The sequence below is a fragment of the Corvus cornix genome, chromosome 3 (assembly GCF_000738735.6).
Source record: "Corvus cornix cornix isolate S_Up_H32 chromosome 3, ASM73873v5, whole genome shotgun sequence".
In the NCBI taxonomy this organism is placed as follows: Eukaryota; Metazoa; Chordata; class Aves; order Passeriformes; family Corvidae; genus Corvus; species Corvus cornix.
In genome coordinates this window covers 112,437,727-112,457,065 of record NC_047056.1, presented here as the reverse complement: position 1 = coordinate 112,457,065, position 19,339 = coordinate 112,437,727, and the positions used below count along the sequence as shown (strand labels likewise).

The following is a 19,339-nucleotide window of genomic DNA, read 5'->3' as shown; positions in this document are numbered from 1 at the left end:
GAGGCTGATATTTAAGCAACAGATGGAGAAAAATTATGTCAAGAGCACGGTTCAAACCACTGCAGTTTAAATAACCTCCTCCAGGCAGCTTTGGTAAACACAATGCCATAAAGGAGCCCTTGTGCTGCCCACGGAGAGCTCTAAAGGCAGGAAATGACAGTGGTGGGTCACAGGGATTCCTCCGTAAAGGGGAGCTGCTCAGAGGGAACACAGCCTGACTGCTCCTCCTGCCCCAGGAAAATGCTGCTGTAAAGGAAGGAATCCTCCCCGGGGCAACCTGGGAGAGTGGAAGGTGTCCCTGCCCGTGCAGGGGGTTGGACTGGAGGCTTTAGGGTTCCTTCCCACCCAGACCAGTCTGTGGCTCCTTGAATCGGGGCTCAGGTCTCTTACACAAAATGTGCAATAACCTTTAAGTGATGCTGAACTCTCCCCTCCTCTCAGCCCCTCTATTTCTCTTCCCCTGCAGGCCAGAAGCTCTGCAGACAAGAATCCCACAATGGTTTGGGTTGGAAGGGGTATTAAACCTCATCCAGTTCCACCCCTGCCATGGGCAGGGACACCTTCCCCTGTCCCAGGTTGCTCCAAGCCCTGTCCAACCTGGCCTGGGACACTTCCAAGGATCCAGGGGCAGCCACGGCTTCTCTGTGCCAGGGCAGACCTGGATGCACACCCTGGCCCCCATAAAGCCTCACCTCAGCCTCGTTAGCTCCAGTACATCATGATCATTTTAATTGCCCAAACTCGAGTGCTTGTAATACCTTTATTAGATTGCACTCATCCCCCAGTGCCAGACACAGCCTGGTTTAACAGCTCCAGTGCTGCATTTATGAGCACAGCCTCTTTCATTACTGTCTGAAGGTAATTCCTCTTGATCCAAAACTTCCCGTGGCTTGGAGTGATACCCAGGAAGGGAGACAAGGGAAAACTTCCAGGCAGTTTAAAGCCCGCAGATGGGGAGCTTGGAGCACTCCTGCCCTGTCCTGGAGCTCCTCACCTCCACTGGAAGCAGCCAGCAGGAATATGGGAGGCTCAGACACACAACCTGCAGCAACAACTCTCACCTGCCCTGATCTTAGCAAACCAGATCCCAAACTGAGGTGGATTGAGCTGCCTGATGGTGTTGAACAGCCTCCCTGGCTCTCCTGGGCCCCACATGTGCAGCAAATGTTTGGACCCTCAGGGCAGGAAAACCTTCCCGGTGTGGAGATGTTGCCTGAGGGGATTGGAGGGAACTTGAGGGGAAGCTTTTGAGAGCCCACGAAGGGAAAAACAAGGTTTAAAGGCCAATATCTTGGTCACCTTGTCATTTTATACTTGTAAAACAGAACAGGGAAAGGAATCTCCACACTGGATCCTCCACTTCTAATTAGGGGCAGCTCCAATCTCTGCTCTCTGTGTGCAGGAACAGGACGTGGATGGAGCCGTCAGGGGAAGGCTGGGCTGGATATCAGGAAAATGTTCTTCCCCAGAGGGTGTTTGGGCACTGAACAGGCTCCCCAGGGAGCTTGGAGCAACCTGGGATAGTGGAAGGTGTCCCTGCCCACGGCAGAGGGTGGAATGAGAGGAGCTTTAAGGTCTCTTCCAACCCAAACCATTCTGGGATCCTGTAAGAGCATCCCAGTTTTTCAAGGCACTACAGCCCCAGCATCTTCAGTAAGTGAAGCAAGCACCACAGGCAGTGTCTATTTTTGACCAGATTATTCAGTTTCAATACTTTTCAATGCCAGTTTTCTTTCTTTTTAATTGCAACTCCACCTTTGGGATTAGTGATTTTATTTTATGATGGGATATTAAGAGTAGGCAGCCAGCCCTTTTTTTTTTCTTTTTTAGTCCAAGCCAGTATTCAGAAGGAATAGATTCAATTATTAAATACACACAAGCACAGGAAACACAGGAAACTCTCAGCCATTATCCTATGAAGACAATGCCAATGCAAACACTGTAATAAAATATTCTTCACTGAAATCAACACTAATTTTCCAAGGCAATCAAATCCATTCCTGTGATCCCTCCTCCCAGGGAAAACAGCCAGCACAGCTAAATTCAGATCTCTGTGGCTCCACGCTTAAATTTGGCTCAGACACGCTGCAAATCAATGACTCCAGAAAGGTTTTCTAAGGAAAAAATTCCCAGTGGGCAACGTTTGCTCCAGCCCACGGCAGCTCTCCTGACACAGCAGCAGAGAGTCCGGGGATGCATCGATCCCGGAATCCAGGAAGGCTGAAGCTTCCAGTCACGAACTTGTTGAGGCCACCACTGCTGGGACATGGCTCCTGCGTCCAAGGGGACAGTCCCCAAGGACAGCTCAGCCATGAGGACACCCCCAGAGGATGATGCTGCACCAGCAGCCCTGAAACAACACCGAGTCTCTCCCAACCTCCTTCCTCACCCACCCACAGTGGGCAGAAGGGTGGGGTGGAGAAAGGGATGGAGCAGGTCTGGTCAGAACCTGCCAGCTCAGGAGGAGGAGGAGGAGGAGGACAGAACATGTGACAGGGAATATTTCAGGTTGGAAAGGACCTTTAAAGGCCTTCCAACCCCCTGCAGTGAGCGGTGACATCTTCAACCAGATGAGGCTGCTCAGAGCCCCATCCAACCTATTCCGGAATGTTTTTAGGGATGGGGGAACCAGAACTTCCTTCCCCAGCTGTAGGACATTTGTGGATTGCCCACGCCCAGGGCTGTGCTTGTGTTCCACACAACACCCAGAAAACACCATTTTCTTGTCTCCAGAAAGTGTTGGTGCCTCTCTTTGATGTCCCTGAACTGTTACACGGTAAAAGGACGAATAAATGTTCCACTGAGGTATTTTAAGGTGGGTGCAAAACCCTCCATGGTTCCTTTAAGGATCTTGCAGCACCTTGGCCTCAAGACAAACAGTTCTAAAACCATGGGAATCATAGATGATCATCGAGTCCAACCATCCCCCAGCACTGCCAAGGCCACCGCTGGGCCTTGTCCCCAAATGCAACATCCACATGGCTTTTAAGTCCCTCCAGGGATGGGGACTCCAGCACTGCCCTGGGCAGCTGTGCCAGGGCTGGACAACCCTTTCCATGAAGAAATTATTCCTAATATCCAGTCTAAACCTCCCCTGGCTCAGCTTGAGGCCATTTTCCCTCATCCTGTCCCTGTTCCCTGGGAGCAGATCCTGACCCCTCCAGGCTGTCCTCTCCTGTCAGGGAGTTGTGCAGAGCCACAAGGTCCCCCCTGAGCCTCCTTTGCTCCAGCCTGAGCCCCTTTCCCAGCTCCCTCAGCTGCTCCTGGGGCTTCAGCCCCTTCCCCAGCTCCACTCCCTTCCCTGGACACGCTCCAGCCCCTCAAGGTCTCTCCTGTCAGGAGGGTCCCAGAGCTGCCCCCAGCACTGGAGGTGCCCCAGCGCAGGGGATGGTCCTGCTGGACACACTTTTCCTGGTACAACCCAGTGGCCATTGGCCTTTTTGGCTACCTGGGCACACCTGGCTCTTGTTCACCTGCCTGTTGTCCATTGCATGGAAGTTCCAGCCACACCAGACCAGGTTTGGAGCCCCTGCCCTGCTCTTAAAACACCTCCAGCCCTGTTCCAGCCTGTCCCCTCCCGTCCTGCAGGGCAGTGACAGTGACAGTCCCTTGGCCAGGCAGCCAAAGCTGCGTCACCAGGCTCGGAATCAGCCCAGCACCAAACTGCCAGAGGCTGAATCATTCCTGCTTCCCATATCCACGGCCCAGGATCAATTCACCTCTCCCATGTCTCCTCCTGTGAATCACTCAAGAGAGGTAACAGTGAAACCACTTCATAGGAAGCAGTTTTAAAATTGCCCTGCTCTGCATAAAACGACTTTGCCACAGAGAGGGGGGGAGAAAATTCAAGCATGTTCAGCATATTATAGATTAATCCTAGGCCTAGAGCCAGGATGATTACTGCCAGAAGAAATAAAGTAGCATAAATATAGGTTAACACACAAAGGGTCCCATTTGCAAGGTTTTACACATCACCAGCTCACGGGTGGATTTGTAAATTTAATTATAGAAAGATTTATAAAAGCAGGTAATACCCGAAGGGTCGTAAAAATAATTTTGCTACAGTGAAAACAAAACAAAAATAAAAAAAAGAAACTGCAAACATTTTAAATTAAGTAGGGCATCTGATGGATCTCCTGAAGCCCTTCTGCAGGATTCAGCCCAGACTGCCAGAGCAGCATCCGCCACAGCCTTCCAGAAATGCCATTTCCAGAGGAGAGCAGATAAGTCACTCTGACAGCCTTGCGACCTTCCAGAGCTCATGTGCTTAAAAACATCTTCTTTTTTTGTAGGGGGTGCTCCTGGTCTGGTCAAAGCCTTGCTAGGATGTGGGAGGATAATTCCAAACACACCTTTGCTGCAGGGGTGATGAGAAATCCCTGGAATTGCTGGTTCCCATCAGGATTAACAGTGCTCTTCTGCCAAGGACAGCTTTGGGGGAGGAGGATGGTTCCCTGGCCATGGCAGGGCGTTGGAATGAGATGATTTTCAAGGTCCCTTCCAACCCAAACCATTCTGTGACTCCATGATTAAATATCACTGGGATGGATTTGAGTTCTGAGTGAGCTGCTGCCAGTGAAGGGAACAGCAGGAGCAGGGGCTATCCAAGCAACTCAACATGGAAAAACAGGGATATTCTCTCTCATCCAGGCTACAAGTGCATTAAAAACTCTCTCCCTTCTATAAATACTGCATTCCTTAAAAAAAAAAGAAATATTACTACAAGGTGTGTATGAAAGGAAGGCACAGGGCAGGAGCAGAGCAGAGGATTCCATTCTGGGATCTCTCAAGCTTCCCACTAAAATACAGCCACCCTCAGAATCTTGAAATTGTAACTCTTACCTATAAATCCCATTTTTGGTGTATAAACCACATTTCTGACCTATCCAGTGCTTTCTGCTCCAGGAGGCACTTCCTGAAAGGTCCCTGGGAGTGATGCAGGTGCTAAACCAAGCTTTTGTCAGTCCAGCAAAACATGCTGTCACTTTTAAATGCATCCTCTGGGGACTTCAAATAGCTCCTGGCTGGAATGCTCTGCTGCTCTGTTACCCCCCCATGCCCAGTGTGTGTGAGGAGAAAATGTTCAGGATGCTGAATGCCTGTAAAAAAGCATTTCAAAGGATCACAGACAAGGATTTTTTCATCCTGAAAATACACATTTATTAGGAAGAAAACTTACAAGGTTACAAATATCATAAATAAAATGTAGTGTGATAAAAACCCCCTTCAGGACTGAGCATTAAACCTCTGGAAAACAGGGACAGGACCCTCCTCTTTGCCATGATGAGCATCAGTTCTGCACAGGTGGCTCCTGGAATCTCGTTTCACACCAGTTGTTTCAGTGCACAACGATCCAGGCTGGACACTCCAAACCCTATTTGTGTGTAAATGTGTTTCTACAGCTTGAAAATCCCCACACAAGACATCAGAGCTGCTTGCAAGGGCGTGGTTTAAATATCCATTAATGCATATTAATGTATGTAGTGAGCACCCAAACCAGCACGAGCAGGGTAACGACCCATCTGCCTCGGGAGGGCAGATCCCACGAAGCAGCAGCGCCGTTATGGGATGGCACAGGATGGAATGGGATGCAGCAACGGGAATGCAAATTGAATCTCAGTATCAAGGAAGTGCCACTAACTCAGAGTCTGCAGCGCGGGGCCGCGGCGCAGACGGAGCCGGGAGCAGCCCGGTCCCCCGAGCCGTGGAAAACTGGATTAGGCGTGAACTTCAAACCCAGGGTGATGTGGAATAATCCTACGCTGGCAGAAAGGGATCAAAGCTAATTTCTCAAACTTGCTTAATCTTCTGAGGAGATGTCTGAACTCGGGAGACGCAGCAGGCTGGGAGTTAAAGCCTCGCTCTGTCAGAGGGTCCAGCAGTGGCTGAGGGAGAACTGAGCACGTTAAAAATCCTCAGAGCGGAGTTATTTCTGATGAGCTTTTAGAAAATCAGGGAATCATAGGATGGCCTGGGTTGGAAGGGACCTTAAAAATCATCTCATTCATCCCTGGAAGTGTCCAAGGCCAGGTTGGACGGGGCTTGGAGCAATGTGGAATAGTGGAAGGAGCTCCTGCCCATGGCAGGGGGGTGGAACGAGATGGGTTTTAAGGTCCCCTCCAACCCAAACCATTCTGTGATTTCATGACTCTCAGTTTCTATACCTGGATCAGCTCTGCTGACGTAAAATTCCAGAAACTTAAAATAACCCAACCAAATAACAGCAAAAAAAAAAAAATCCACTCCTTCGCACATTAAATGAAACAGATTGATCCAAGCACTGGAACATCTCACCACCCATAAAAACCTTTCAGACCTAAAAAACAAAACAAAACAAAACAAAACAAAACAAAAGAATAAAATTAAAGAAATAATAATGCTCAAGTATTAACTAAACCATTATCAATCAATTAAAGCTTAAGTGGTGAAATAAAAAGAGGATGTTCAGGGATCCCTGATGGGGTGGGGGAGCTCATCCCACCAAAGGTTCAGTGTCTGAGGTGGGTATCCAGTCAAAGCAAGAGCCAAAAGGACAGGATTTCTAGGAGAGGACACACAGCAGTGTCAGTGACTGAGAGGGGGCCAAGACCAGCAGCTCTGACTGGGCACCTCACTTGGAATCACTGAATCATTAAGGTTGGAAAAATCTTTCAGGTCATTGAGTTCCCCCAGCTTTGCCAAGGCCACCACTGACCCATGTCCCCGAGTGCCACATCCACATGGCTTTTAAATCCCTCCAGGGATGATGATTCCACCATGGGCAGCTGTGCCAGGGCCTGAGCACCCTTTTGGTGAAGGAATGGATAAATGAAGTTGGCTGGAATAAAAATTCCCAGCAGTGTAAATTACCCATTCCAACACCTTTAAGAAAATAATTGTACAGGGGGGTGCCAAGAGATTGGTAACTACACCTTAAACTGGGAGAGGAATTGGGATTTCTAACTTGGGATGAGATCCTTCCATGCTCAGTGCACCATTTGTGCTGCTAAAAGGATGCTGGTAACTGATAAACCCAGTGCTCCAGGAGAAACAGTCTACTTTGAGGTGTAAATCAGCTCTTACACTGCAATCTACAAATGATTCTGCTGGATAAAAAGCACAAGAAATTAAGTACAAAGAGGTTCAATCACCTCAAATAACGATTAGCCATAAGTGGAGACATTATACCACAGACATGTCTCTGCTCTGTTAAATATTAATTTAAGTGGACACATTTTAAAAGACATATAATAGGGATAAGCACTTTTTGTTAGAGGAGAGCAACTCCTGTTAGTGAGTAAGAAAGGAACAGCTCAGAGGAGAGCAGAATGAAGGATTTAATGCAAGAACAGTCCAAGGATAAGAAAAATATATGGCACAGTAACCTGATACCATTACATGCATATACACATATGCATTCAGTGCAGCTTTTCTAAAATAATTCCTTAAAATCTTGAATTGCAAGCTAAGTAAGATAATACATTGCTGATCTCCAGATCTGTGAGATCACTCAGCTTTACAAGATGACTCCAGTATGGAGTAACACTGAGCTAAAACACTCATGGAGCTGAAACCAGCCCAGCTTTGGCTGCAACTCGAGGCGGCGTCAGCGGCTGCCACTGCAAAATGTGCAGAGAGCTCTCTCCAAGCTTCACACACACCCTCTAAATAAATCCTGTGCCAAAACACAGCAAATACTCTCTGTCAGAGACCAAGCTGTAAAGCTGTTTGCCTTTTTTTTTTTTTTTGCTCCCTTAAGTTCCAGCTTGAGGAGTGCTTGGGAATGCTCTGATACACGACGGGAAATAGCAGCCTGAGCACGTGCCCACCTTGTTTCCTCCACTGGTGATATTATTATATAGACATTATAAATTATCTGGTTATCATTTACTGAGAAATTTGGTACATTAGCCAATTATCTGTCGACACAAAACTTTATTCCATTCTTAGTCATGGAATCATAGAAACACAAAATTATAGAACCACAGAATGGTTTGGGTGGGAAAGGACATTAAAGATCATTCAGTGCCACCCCCTGCCATGGGCAGGGACACCTCCCACTAGCCCAGGCTGCTCCAAGCCCCGTCCAACCTGGCCTTGGACACTTCCAGGGGCAGCCACAACTTCCCATGCAGTTTTCGGCTTGGTAAAATGCTGCCTAAACTCCCCGCTGCTCCCAAAGTACTTTTGGGGGGAATTACAGGATACCCAGGACTATTTGCTAGAGGAAACCCCATGGAAAAGGAAAGAGAAGCTTTGCAAAGCAGCAGAAGTTGTGTCTGAAGACAAAAACAGGAGAGGGACAGCACAACAGAAGCCTTTCTTGACTCATTACCATTTTGTTGGGAGTTTTCCAGAGCGCTGGTCTCCTACAGCTCCTTCTATGATGGAATCAGGAGATGTCAAAATAACCCCAATTCTGCCTTAACGCTTCATTCTCTTTGGTTTAAGCTAAAAACAAAGACACACATGGATGATTATGGAATGGAAAACACAAGAAACTGAAAATAACACTTTTTTTGCAGGATTCTGAATTATCATGAACGGTGAAAATAAATAAATAAAAGGACAAAAATGCTTTATCTTAAACGATGGGTATAATGTATATACGTTAAACAATATACATTGGAATAAAGGGATGAAAATAACAGGTAATAACCACATTATGTTTGCAACAGATGATAGAAATGAACAAAAATCTGCTTACAGGAACTGGAAACACGCTGCCACGGTGTATTTCCTGCTTTTTTTCACCACGTACCCAGCTGCAATTACCATCACCTCAGCCACAAACAGCAGATCTGGGGAGGGAGGGGGATTATTAGGGGCTTCTTTGTCATCCTGAATTACCTGCCCTGTGTGCGTGCAAACAAGCACCGGCTTAAACATTCAAAGGAATTTGCCTCCAAGAAAAGTCATCTTTATTGTCATTGTCCCCAGTTTCACGGCCAGACCAGCAGCACAGCCCGGCTGCGTGTCAGCACAGCCCCCAGTTTGAGGAATCCACACTGACACGACAAGAACTAATCCTATTATTTCCTTAACGGCATCTGAATAGGCATTTTCCAAGTCCTGCTTCTTATTGTAAGTTTAACCCGTGTGTTAATTCTCTTACTGAGATCTCAAGCTGCTTTCTCTAGAATTGGGGATTTAGGGGAATCAAATCCCTTCTATTCAATTTGCTACTTAAGAGACAAACCTTTCAAAATTAAACTTGCAAGCTGTTTGCCTTAAAAACATTGCTTCTCTTTCCAAGGAAAATATCTCTAAAGCCTGTTTTAAGCACAGAGAAAAGAAGTTTTTAGCACATCTCAAGTTTAAATCTCAGAGTGGCTGCCTTGAAGCAAAAACCAGGAGGGCAGAAATTCACTGGGGGAAAGGTTTTCAGTTTATTTTAACACCAATTTGATGAGTGAACAACCAAGCAGTGCTTTGTTTGAGTAAATTATTTCCTATTATTGTGATTCCCCTCCAGTAAACCACAATCACTCAGAATGGTTTGGGTTGGAAGGGACCTTAAAGGTCATTTTGTTCCAATGCCCTGCCATGGGCAGGGACACCTTTCACTATATCCCAGGTTGTTCCAAACCCCATCCAATCTGGCCTTGAACAATTCCAGGGATGGGGCAGCCACGGCTTCCCAGGGCAATATTCAAATGTGATCAAGTGGGGAAAGACTTGGGCAAAACCCAACTCCTCGTAGGCACTTCCTGTGGCTGAAAAAAATTCTGGGCACATTGTGCTCAGGGGAGTTTTCTTTTCTGTAATCAAATATTAAGATATGAAGCCCCATGAAAACAAACATCTCACTCTACAAACATACACAGACACTTTCTGTGCTTTCCAGCAAAGCCACAACAACAGATTTGCTGTGGGTCTGCAGGAACTTATAGGTAGCGCATAAAATATTGATTGAAAATAAATCCAAATAATTAGGCTTAAATTTTAATACCCATGTACGTTTCTCTATAATTCATCACGAACGGCGTTTTCTGAGGTTCCACGAGAGGCTCTGGGTTTAGTTTTAATTATGCATTTATTACATAATTCACCAAATTCAGTAATGTGCAGTGAGTCTTGCAGCCATTGAAGTGAGTAACGAGATTTATCAGCCCAGTTTGTCACACAACAAACAGGATTCAAAGCCTTATAAAGGCGGGTGATGAAAGATACATGGAGGGAGGGAAGAACCAGCAGCAGCTTTATTTCCATGTAATAATGCTAATAATATGCAAATAATTCCCCATCTTAATGAATACTTCAGATGAATGCCACGTTCCAAGCGGGGATGGCACAGGGAGAGGGGGAACTCAGCTGCTGGGAGCGTTCAAAGCTCTTTGGAAGCCACGGAGTCACAGCTGTGGGTATCACTGAGCTTCCCTTCTCCCCTCGGAGGGAGGCTGGACATTGGAGCAGCTCCCCAGGGAATGGGCACGGCCCCAAGGCTGCCAGAGCTCCAGGAGAGCTTGGGCAACGCTCTCAGGGATGTGCAGGGTGGGATTGTTGGGGTGTCTGTGCAGGGCCAGGAGTCGGATCGATGATCCTGATGGATCCCCCTGAACTCAGGATATTCTGTGATTCCATGATCCTCGTACCAGGAAGTGACACTGTCACACAGCAGAAGGTACCTAAGCTCCTCAAGCTCCTTACATCCTGTTTTTAGACAGTGACAGTCACATCAAAAATGTGGATAATTTTCGAAATAGGCAGGGATGCACACACACCCCTGTAGGAATCTCCATCCAGAGTCTGGAGCACAGCCAACACTCTATATGCCCAAACCTCCAGGGGTCTGGGACTTGGTCTCCTAAATATTTCTGGTGACGTTCAAAGCTGCATTTAGAAGTTTCTCCTGAATCCCTGCAATTATTAGAAGAGTCTTATTGTCCTTCAGCAAATATTTTAATGAATTTTTTTACCATTCCCAAAGCTTTTGAAAACTTCCCTCCCCCTGTTCAGCAGGAATCATCTCCCCTGGGACACTGGGCCTGTGCTCAGAGGCCAGTGGTACCAGGTATTTGTGATGCTGTTCTTTTCCCTTATTGTTTTATCCTCAAACATCTTCTGGGAACTCGAGTATTTAAGACTTACAACCTCCTCACAAAGCCAAGCCAGCATCCCTTCCCACGTTCTCACTTGAAACCCACTTTTTTCAGTCCTCCTTAGACATCGCTTTCATTCAGCTTCCCACATCCACACATCCTCTGGGATTTCCAGTCTCTCTCCTCTCTCAACAAAGTGTTAGGAGAAACAGGAACCTTTGGGGTGTCTCCTCCCTCTGCAAGAAAGTCCCCCTAAGCCTCCATTTCTCCAGGCTGAGCCCCACCAGCTCCCTTAGCCATCGCTCATACGACTTAAATTTCTAGGCCCTGAATTCCCATTGAACAAAAAGGCTTAAAATGCCATGGAAGTTCACCCTGATGCTGAATGGGGGTGCTGGATCCTCCTCTATGCTCATCCCTGGGGATACAACAGTGTGAACCTCTCCCTTCTCGGGCACCAGAGGATCTGCACAGAACAGAGCCCTGTAAAAGGCACACAAACCTTCCACCAATTCTCTGCAATCCCCCCTGGGCCCCGGAGCAGCTGACTGTGACACAAGCCCCAGGACACCAGGCTTCGTTAGGTCTGGCACTCAAAGCACTGCTCCTGGGATATCCCAACTGGAAGACAACAAAATCACCCCCTCTGGAATCTGCAGCTTCAATGCTATCATAGGATGTGACTGTGAAATCACAGGCCCTTGAAATATTGTGCTTATTTTAACCTCAGACACAGAGGGAAATCAGCTGCTTTCACTGAGAGGTTGGACCAGCGGAGAGAGAATTTTTTCGATGTCTGATCCAGCACCAGCAGAGCTCATCGCTCACCGAGTGCAGAGACACTCTCTGAACTGAAAAATAAACTCAGTCCTCACCTCTGCTTAGAGGATGTCCTCAGACACCAGATGACAGTGGGCTGTGACCAGATATTTACTGCAAAATATCACAGCTGCTGCAGGAAAGAGGAAACCCTGAGCCAGAGAAGACACAGAAACTGTGCTGCACCCACTGAAATGCAGCGTTCCCAAAATAAAGATTTTCAGTTTGACTCATTTGTCCTCATGACCTGGACAGCAACCAGCCTATCAACGATTACAGAAGCATCATGGAATGGTTTGGGTTGGAAGGGACCCTAAAGATCACATCATTCCACCCCCCTGCCATGGACAGGGACACCTTCCACTAGCCCAGGTTGCGCCAAGCCCCATCCAGCCTGAACAGTTCTGGTGATGGACAGCCACAGCTTCTCTGGGCACCCTGTGCCAGGGCCTCCCCACCCTCACAGCCAGGACTCCCTTCCCAATATCCCATCTATCCCTGCCCTCTGGCACTGGGAAGCCATTCCCTGTGTCCTGTCCCTCTATGCCTTGTCCCAAGTCCCTCTCCAGCTCTCCTGGAGCCCCTTTAGGCCCTGGAAGGGGCTCTGAGCTCTCTCTGGAGCCTTCTCTTCTCCAGGTGAACACTCCCAGCTCTCCCAGCCTGGCTCCAGAGCAGAGGTCTGGGAAGATACCATGTGAGACCAAAACTGGACAAATTACACTTCACTGTTCCTTCTCCATGTATTTCATGGGCAACACATGAGTGAAACTAAAATACTCTTCCCCCTCTGAAACATTCTGCTCTAGTAAAAACACAGCACTGCCAAGTAGGGCACCGTGAAACTATTCAGACTCCCAAGTAATATCACAAATTTCCAATAACTCACAAAGCCCTCAATCCTTCCCCAAATCCTTTCTGAGTACATCCAAGCACACAAAGGAAAACAAGCAGGGAAGAAATGAGAGAGACTTTTTACATGGGCTGGTAAGTGATAGGACAAATGGGGAGACAGAGAAGAGATTTCAATGGGACATTAGGAGGAAATTCTCCCCTGTGAGGGTGAGGAGGCCCTGGCACAGGTTCCCAGAGAAGCTGTGGCTGCCCCTGGATCCCTGGAAGTGTCCAAGGCCAGGTTGGACGGGGCTTGGAGCAACCTGGGACGGTGGGAGGTGTCCCTGCCCATGGCAGGGGTGGAAGTCTTGCAGCAGAACTGTTTCAACCTGTTCATTGATTATAGAATCTAAATAAAATAAAGGAAGATGGACAAATAAGCAAGTGGAGCAGCACATCTGAGCTCCCAGGTGGGGAAACATCACTTAATAAGGGAATTTTGTGGGCAGCAGCACCAGAGCTGGAAACCTTTATTCCAGCCTCTACAATCAGCACTTGCAGCACTTTGTTGACACAACAGAACATGGCTCAATTTCAAGCACTGTTGAGGTTGAGTAATTTCAAACATCTTTTAATGGTAGTAGAGAGTCCAGAGGGAAGTTGGTTGAAAAGATCTCCAAGGCAGCCACGTGGAAATAGATACAAACCCCTTCAAATCATTACAGTGCCAGGCAGGAGGCAGGAACAGAGACAGAGGAGGGAAAAGGGGAAAGGTGAGGATCCACACTTCCAGCTAAACTGCATAAAGCATTTATTTATGTCCAGTGGCTCCATTAAGTTCAAAGTGTGCCTTGGGGAGCAGTAACAGACCAATTCCATCAACACAGATTGGTGTTTCAGAAGTGAAATTGTAAGTGTAATCCGTACTCCTATTTCTTCTCATGGCACGACCACTCCTTTTAGGGGGAGGTCGTCTTCCTGTTCTCTTCTAGGTACCAAAACTGTGCATGAGAAATCAGATAAGGCATTAATACACCTGGATTTAACTAGAATATTATACACTAGGGCATTGGTGCTTTTAAGGAAAATCTGAGAAAGACTGCTGATAAACTTGAGTTGGGAACAATGACAGGAGAAACAGGCAAACACTCATCTATAGAGCTTCCCCTAAACTCGTGAGGTCAAGGGAGAGCCCTTTGAAATTCTAAATTAAGATTAAAAAGGACAAAATTAGCTGCTCACTCTTGGTATTAAGAGCATTTTTCAGAGAGGGATCCAGCAGCAGTATCCCAGCAAGGAATTTCAGGATAACAAACAGTAAACACAAACCAGCACTTGGCGTTTGTGTCATTTTTTGGTCACTCATATTATGAGGATTCAGAATAAAATCTGTCTGGAGAACATAGAGGAAAACACAGCCTTCAGGATGCTCTATGAGAACAGGAATGCTCTGCAAATGTGCCTGTCAATGACACCAACTCACCACTCCCACTCCAGTTTGTGCCCCTGAAATGATGCCAGGGAAAACAGGAATGCACCTCCTGCAACAGGACAACACTCCGAGGTTGGAGGATCCCTGGCTAAAAACTGCTCACATCCTGCTGGCAGCTCTGGTTTCCTCCTGACCTCGTAACTCCACACACAGGCCAGATTATCCACTGCTCCAGAGGCTGGAGAGTTTAAATCTGGCAGCAGGGGAAACCAATCAGGGCCACAAGTGGCCCAGAAACCCTGAGACAAAGTGTAGAGATGATGGATGCAGAGTGCTCTGTCTTTCTCTGGCTGAGCACAAAGTCTCTGCTACTGCTTCCTGAAGCTTTTCAGGAGTGCTCAGCAGGGACACTGCTCTTGGAAGTTAAAACAGATGTGAATGTTCATGAAGTGGTGCCCAAATCATTCCTGTCACATCTGGAATTAGGGAATCACAGAATGGTTTGGACAGGAAGGGACCTTAAAGCTCATCCAGTCCCACCCCCTGCCATGGGCAGGGACACCTCCCACTAGCCCAGGTTGCTCCAGGCCCCATCCAACCTGGCCTGGGACACTTCCAGGGATCCAGGGGCAGCCACAGCTTCTCTGGGCAACCTGGCCAGGGCCTCCCCATCCTCACAGGGAAGAATTCCTTCCTAAAATCGCTAATCTAAACCTACTGTCTTTCAGTTTAAGCCATTCCCTGTGTCCTGTCCCTCCATGCCTTGTCCCAAGTCCCTCTCCAGCTCTCCTGGAGCCTCTTTAGGCCCTGGAAGGGGCCCTGAGGTCTCTCCAGATCCTTCTCTTTCCAGGCTGAACACCCCCAGCTCTCCCAGCCCAGCTCCACGGAGATGTGTCCATCTTTATGTTGGGAAAATAAACATCAGCAGGACTGTCAGATTTGCTCTGAAGCCAGTGATGGGGACAACTGTGCAGCTTCCCCCGAGTCATAGGACAGCTGCTGTGCAGGTCTGTCTGCTTCCAACAGATCCCGCTGCATCCACTGCTTCTGAGCACCTCTGGCAGCACCACTTTTAGAGGAAAGCCAAGTTAAATCCTTCCTGTTCATTTGCTTTCTTCAGGAGATGATTCAGCCCCTTGCACAGATCCACACAGCTGTCCCAAACTGCACCAGGATGGTTTAAATTCTTCCTTAAGTGTTATGAGTATTCCACAGGTGAAGAATGAAAAACACCTTCTCCCACATCACCTTAGAGAGAAAGCCTCGAAGGCAGCAGCAGCTGCTGAAATTGCTCCTTCTAAGCCTGTCCTGACACCTAAAAACCTGAAACCTCTTCCTGAAGGAGGATTTTCCTCAGTGCAGCACAAGCTACTGCACCAAGCCCCAAATAATTTGCCATTTGCTCCTACCCAGCAGAGGTAAGGAGTAAATCAGCACCTCAGTGGCTCTGTCACAGATGCCACAGGATTTTCCAGACAGACAGACTCTAAGTGCTGCCCTGCTGGGACACTGCACTCCACGTCACCGGCACATTAACAGGATCATGATCCCAGCATCAGCTGTGGGAACACTCCCGATAAATAGCTATTTTTCCTGCCTGATTTCTCCAGCTTCCATCACTTCACGTTTTGATGAAGATTCTTCCTGTGAGCAGACTCATCACTGCCCAGCTAACTCTGTCCATCCGGCCCAGACACCACATTTGTTCACACAAGGCTGTGGCAATATGGATTTTTCCTTCAAAAAGTGAGGAGTGTCAGCATTTTCCTATCACTCTTCTGGACCAAAACTGATTTTAACTCCCCCCTCTTAAAACCTGGAGCACATTTCATGAGAACTCCACTTTGTCAGGGCATGGTGAGGTCATAGATCAGTCTGCAGGTGGAAAAGGAGGTTTAAATGTGTTTTTAGGGTCACCAGAGGAGGATCCCTCAGACATTCGGGCTTTTCAGCAGCTCTCTACTGCCTGAATGCAAAGCAGTCTCAGCTGAATTTCACTAATTCCTTCAAAGGCTCTCTTACACTCATCTGCACAGATTATGCAGTAAATACGCTTTAAGAAAGCACTCTCTAACCCCAACAAGGCTATTCAAAAAATAAGGCTTAACCAGCTGACCTCTGATTATCTTCAGCAGTTCACCCATCTGTCTCCACAAATTCTAGCCTCAAAGCAACGCTTCCTTTAGGTGTCTGAACTGGATATTAATAATTACAATGCTCTTCAATGAAACGGTGACATGAAAGCGTCCAAACTGTCCCCAAAAAAAGCTCAGTAAGGGCTGTGAACACTTAAAACCCTCTTGAAAGTCACCATGTCCCAGGCACAGGACATTGAAGCAGAATTTCTGCTCTCAACTGACACATCAGGCACCACCCCATCAGGATCTGAGCCCCTGTCTCACACTCGGACAAGATCAGCCCAGATGAGATGAGCCCAAGTCAAGAGTTAAATCTTAATTAACTCCCACACAATGACTTTGGGAAGAAACCTTTCCAGTAGCTCTGCCTTTTGTAGTGACAGTGTTTACAAAATTTGGGAGCTGTGAAGAAAACTGGGATTGCTCAATGGCAGCTTTCATGAAGTGCAGCAGCCCGCAAAGTAAGTGGCATTTGATACCAAAAATTAGTGAATTATTAGCCTAGAAGCAGAGCAGCTCCAAGGTGCTGGCACCATGCTCCAGCTCCTTTATGGCCTTCTCCCTGGACACTTCTGCAACCATTCCATATGAGCTGCAGGAGACACGGCACCCACCAGGAAACTTAGGGGTTATCTCAAACCTCCTGGGGCATCACAAACTTGAATTTTGCCCTTCTGCCTCTGGTTATTTTTAAGTCTCACCCACCTTTAATTGCAGCCAGGAGCTCACTCTGCCACCAATCACGGAATGACAGAATAGTTCGGGTTGGAAGGGACCTTAAAAGCCCATCCAGTTCAACCCCTGCCAGGGACAGGGACACCTTCCACTACCCCACGTTGCTCCAAGCCCTGTCCAGCCTGGCCTTGGACACTTCCAGGAATCCAGGGGCAGCCACAGCTTCTCCAGGCAGCCTGTGCCAGGCTCTCCAGAACTGCCACCCGCCTGATGGCTGTGGACTCAGAGAGCAATTTCAGCAGCTCCAAGCCTCTAAAAGTGAGTTTTGACACTTTCCAGCCTGGAATCCAGCCTCTTTAACATCCAGTATGGATACTGTAAGCAGTTTCTTTAATGTGAAGGGTTTCCACTGAGTGCAAATTACAAGTTAAGTTTCTTCAGGTCCAAATCTGTCTCACAGTGCATTTGAAATCACCCAGAGAGATCCTGATCCTGGCAGGGCTTGGAGATTGTTTTGATTACAAAAGAGAAAAAAAATGCACAAATAGATCTCAAAAAATAGGGGAAGATGGAACTTTCAAATGGGTGCAGCTTTGCTAAAGAGAGGGAAAAAAACCCAGGAAGAGGAAACCAGGGAGCACCAGTTTGGGACACAGACCTGCAAGAGGCTGATTACGGCCTTGATTAACAATCCCTGCTCAGGGCTGGAGCAACAGGAGCAGCAGTGGGCAAAGCCAGGCCTGGGAAGAGGTGAAGGAAGGCAGGAGCTGCTATCCAGGAGAGCTGAGCTCCAGGGACTCTTCACACCCCCGACATCCATGAGGGAAGAGCACAAAGCACTTCCCATGGCAATGAATCTTGGCTCAGGAGTGAGACAGAGCTGTGAGAGTGGAGGAAGCGCCCACACTCAATTCCCCTGCCTTAACGAGCCGCAGAATAGATGAATATTTTATCACCTTTCACCCTGAATATTTGGAGGGTTTTTCATTTCAGGAGAAAAGGAGGATGCAAAGTGGGGCACCCAGCTGGTTCAAAGAGATGTGGACCTGGTCTTGCACCTCCAAATTCCAATGGTGCAGCTGGACCAAGGATACAGCCAAGCTCATGAGATGTCACCTCTGTGCCTGAGGCCACCAGAAGTGTAAGAGGGGCACTGGGTGCACTTGTAAGCTGGGTTTATGCAACAAAATTCTCTGCTCATACTCATCACATGTCCTTCTGTAAAAAACACTGTGAAGAGCGTAGGTTTAGATGGAATATTATGCAAAAATTCTGCCCTGTGAGGGTGGGGAAACACTGGCACAGGGTGCCCAGAGAAGCTGTGGCTGCCCCTGGATCCCTGGAAGTCTCCCAGGCCAGGTTGGATGGGGTTTGGAGCAGCCTGGGAGAGTGGAAAGTTCGCTGGCCATGGCAGGAGGTGGAATGAGGTGAGTTTTAAGGCCCCTTCCAACCCAAACCATTCTGTGATTCTGTGATACAACAGAGCAAATTCTCTCCCTTCATCTTGAATTAAATCTAAGCATGAAGCAAAAGCGGCTGCATTTGTGTAGTGATACACTAAAGTGTCTGCAAAGCATTTTAGGATCCTTCAGGAAAAATGCTAAATATCTGTTCTATAATTCAATGAATGTTAATATATTCATCACAGATTTCAACTCTTCAATTGCACGGGAGAAAACCAAGAAAATTGGTGCTTGTTGCAATGTTACGATGCCAAGGGATGGAAGCGGTCCAGGGTCTCAGAATATTCAAGTTTTCTGTGGGATGCAGGGAAATCCCCCAACAGAACACAAGCAGAGCCTGTGTGCTGCGAGATGTGGAGTGAGGCCACGCTCAGGCATGCTGGCTTTGACCTCCAAAGCCACCAACCAGATGTTGTTTTACCTTCTTGTGGTTGCCAAAATCAAACCCAAAGATGCCTCTGTCCTCACACAGAGGGCCCTGGTCCTGCTTGCCAGGCAGAGCCGGGTGAATCATTCTCCTCGCTCATTTTTCACTTTGTGCCCTTCTAAAAAGCTGTACCTGAGGTGCCTCTGTGCGCCAGCAGCTCTTGCCTGACCCGACCTCGTGAGGACAGGGCTGCAGACCACAAAGGCAGAGCACTTGCCCTCCTTTTCCCAGGCACGCCATTCACTGCTCCTCCAAGGTATTTTTGTTCGCTGCTTGGAGCAACTCTGAGCACGTAACTGCCCTCCTTTGTTCAGGCTCTTCCACAAGAGAACCCACTGCTTTTGCAGTGTGCTCAAACATAAAGACTCTCAGCAATACCATGCATTTAATGGGCTCGGGCTACTTTAGCATGTGCTAAATTAGGGGAGTGTTTGTAATGCGCTCACCTAAATGATCTGTGCTCACACACCTCCTGCTCTTACACCTGGGTGGAAAAAAAAAACCCTGCTTCGGTGTATCCACAGCGGGTCCAA

The 19,339-nt window shown here is 47.7% G+C and overlaps 1 protein-coding gene and 1 long non-coding RNA gene across 2 annotated transcripts in view; both read right to left on the bottom strand.

Moving 5' to 3' along the window:
- Positions 1-19,339, bottom strand: part of XKR6 (XK related 6) — a gene marked incomplete at its 5' end in the record, with an annotated part of 174,398 nt that overhangs the window by 119,760 nt on the left and 35,299 nt on the right. The gene's annotated exons all lie outside the window — the stretch shown is intronic.
- On the bottom strand, positions 6,072-9,545 carry LOC104696878. The gene is made up of 3 exons (XR_753097.3): positions 8,687-9,545; positions 8,315-8,430; positions 6,072-6,316 (listed from the first exon to the last, which is right to left on the bottom strand). It is a non-coding gene; the product is annotated as an uncharacterized LOC104696878 (long non-coding RNA).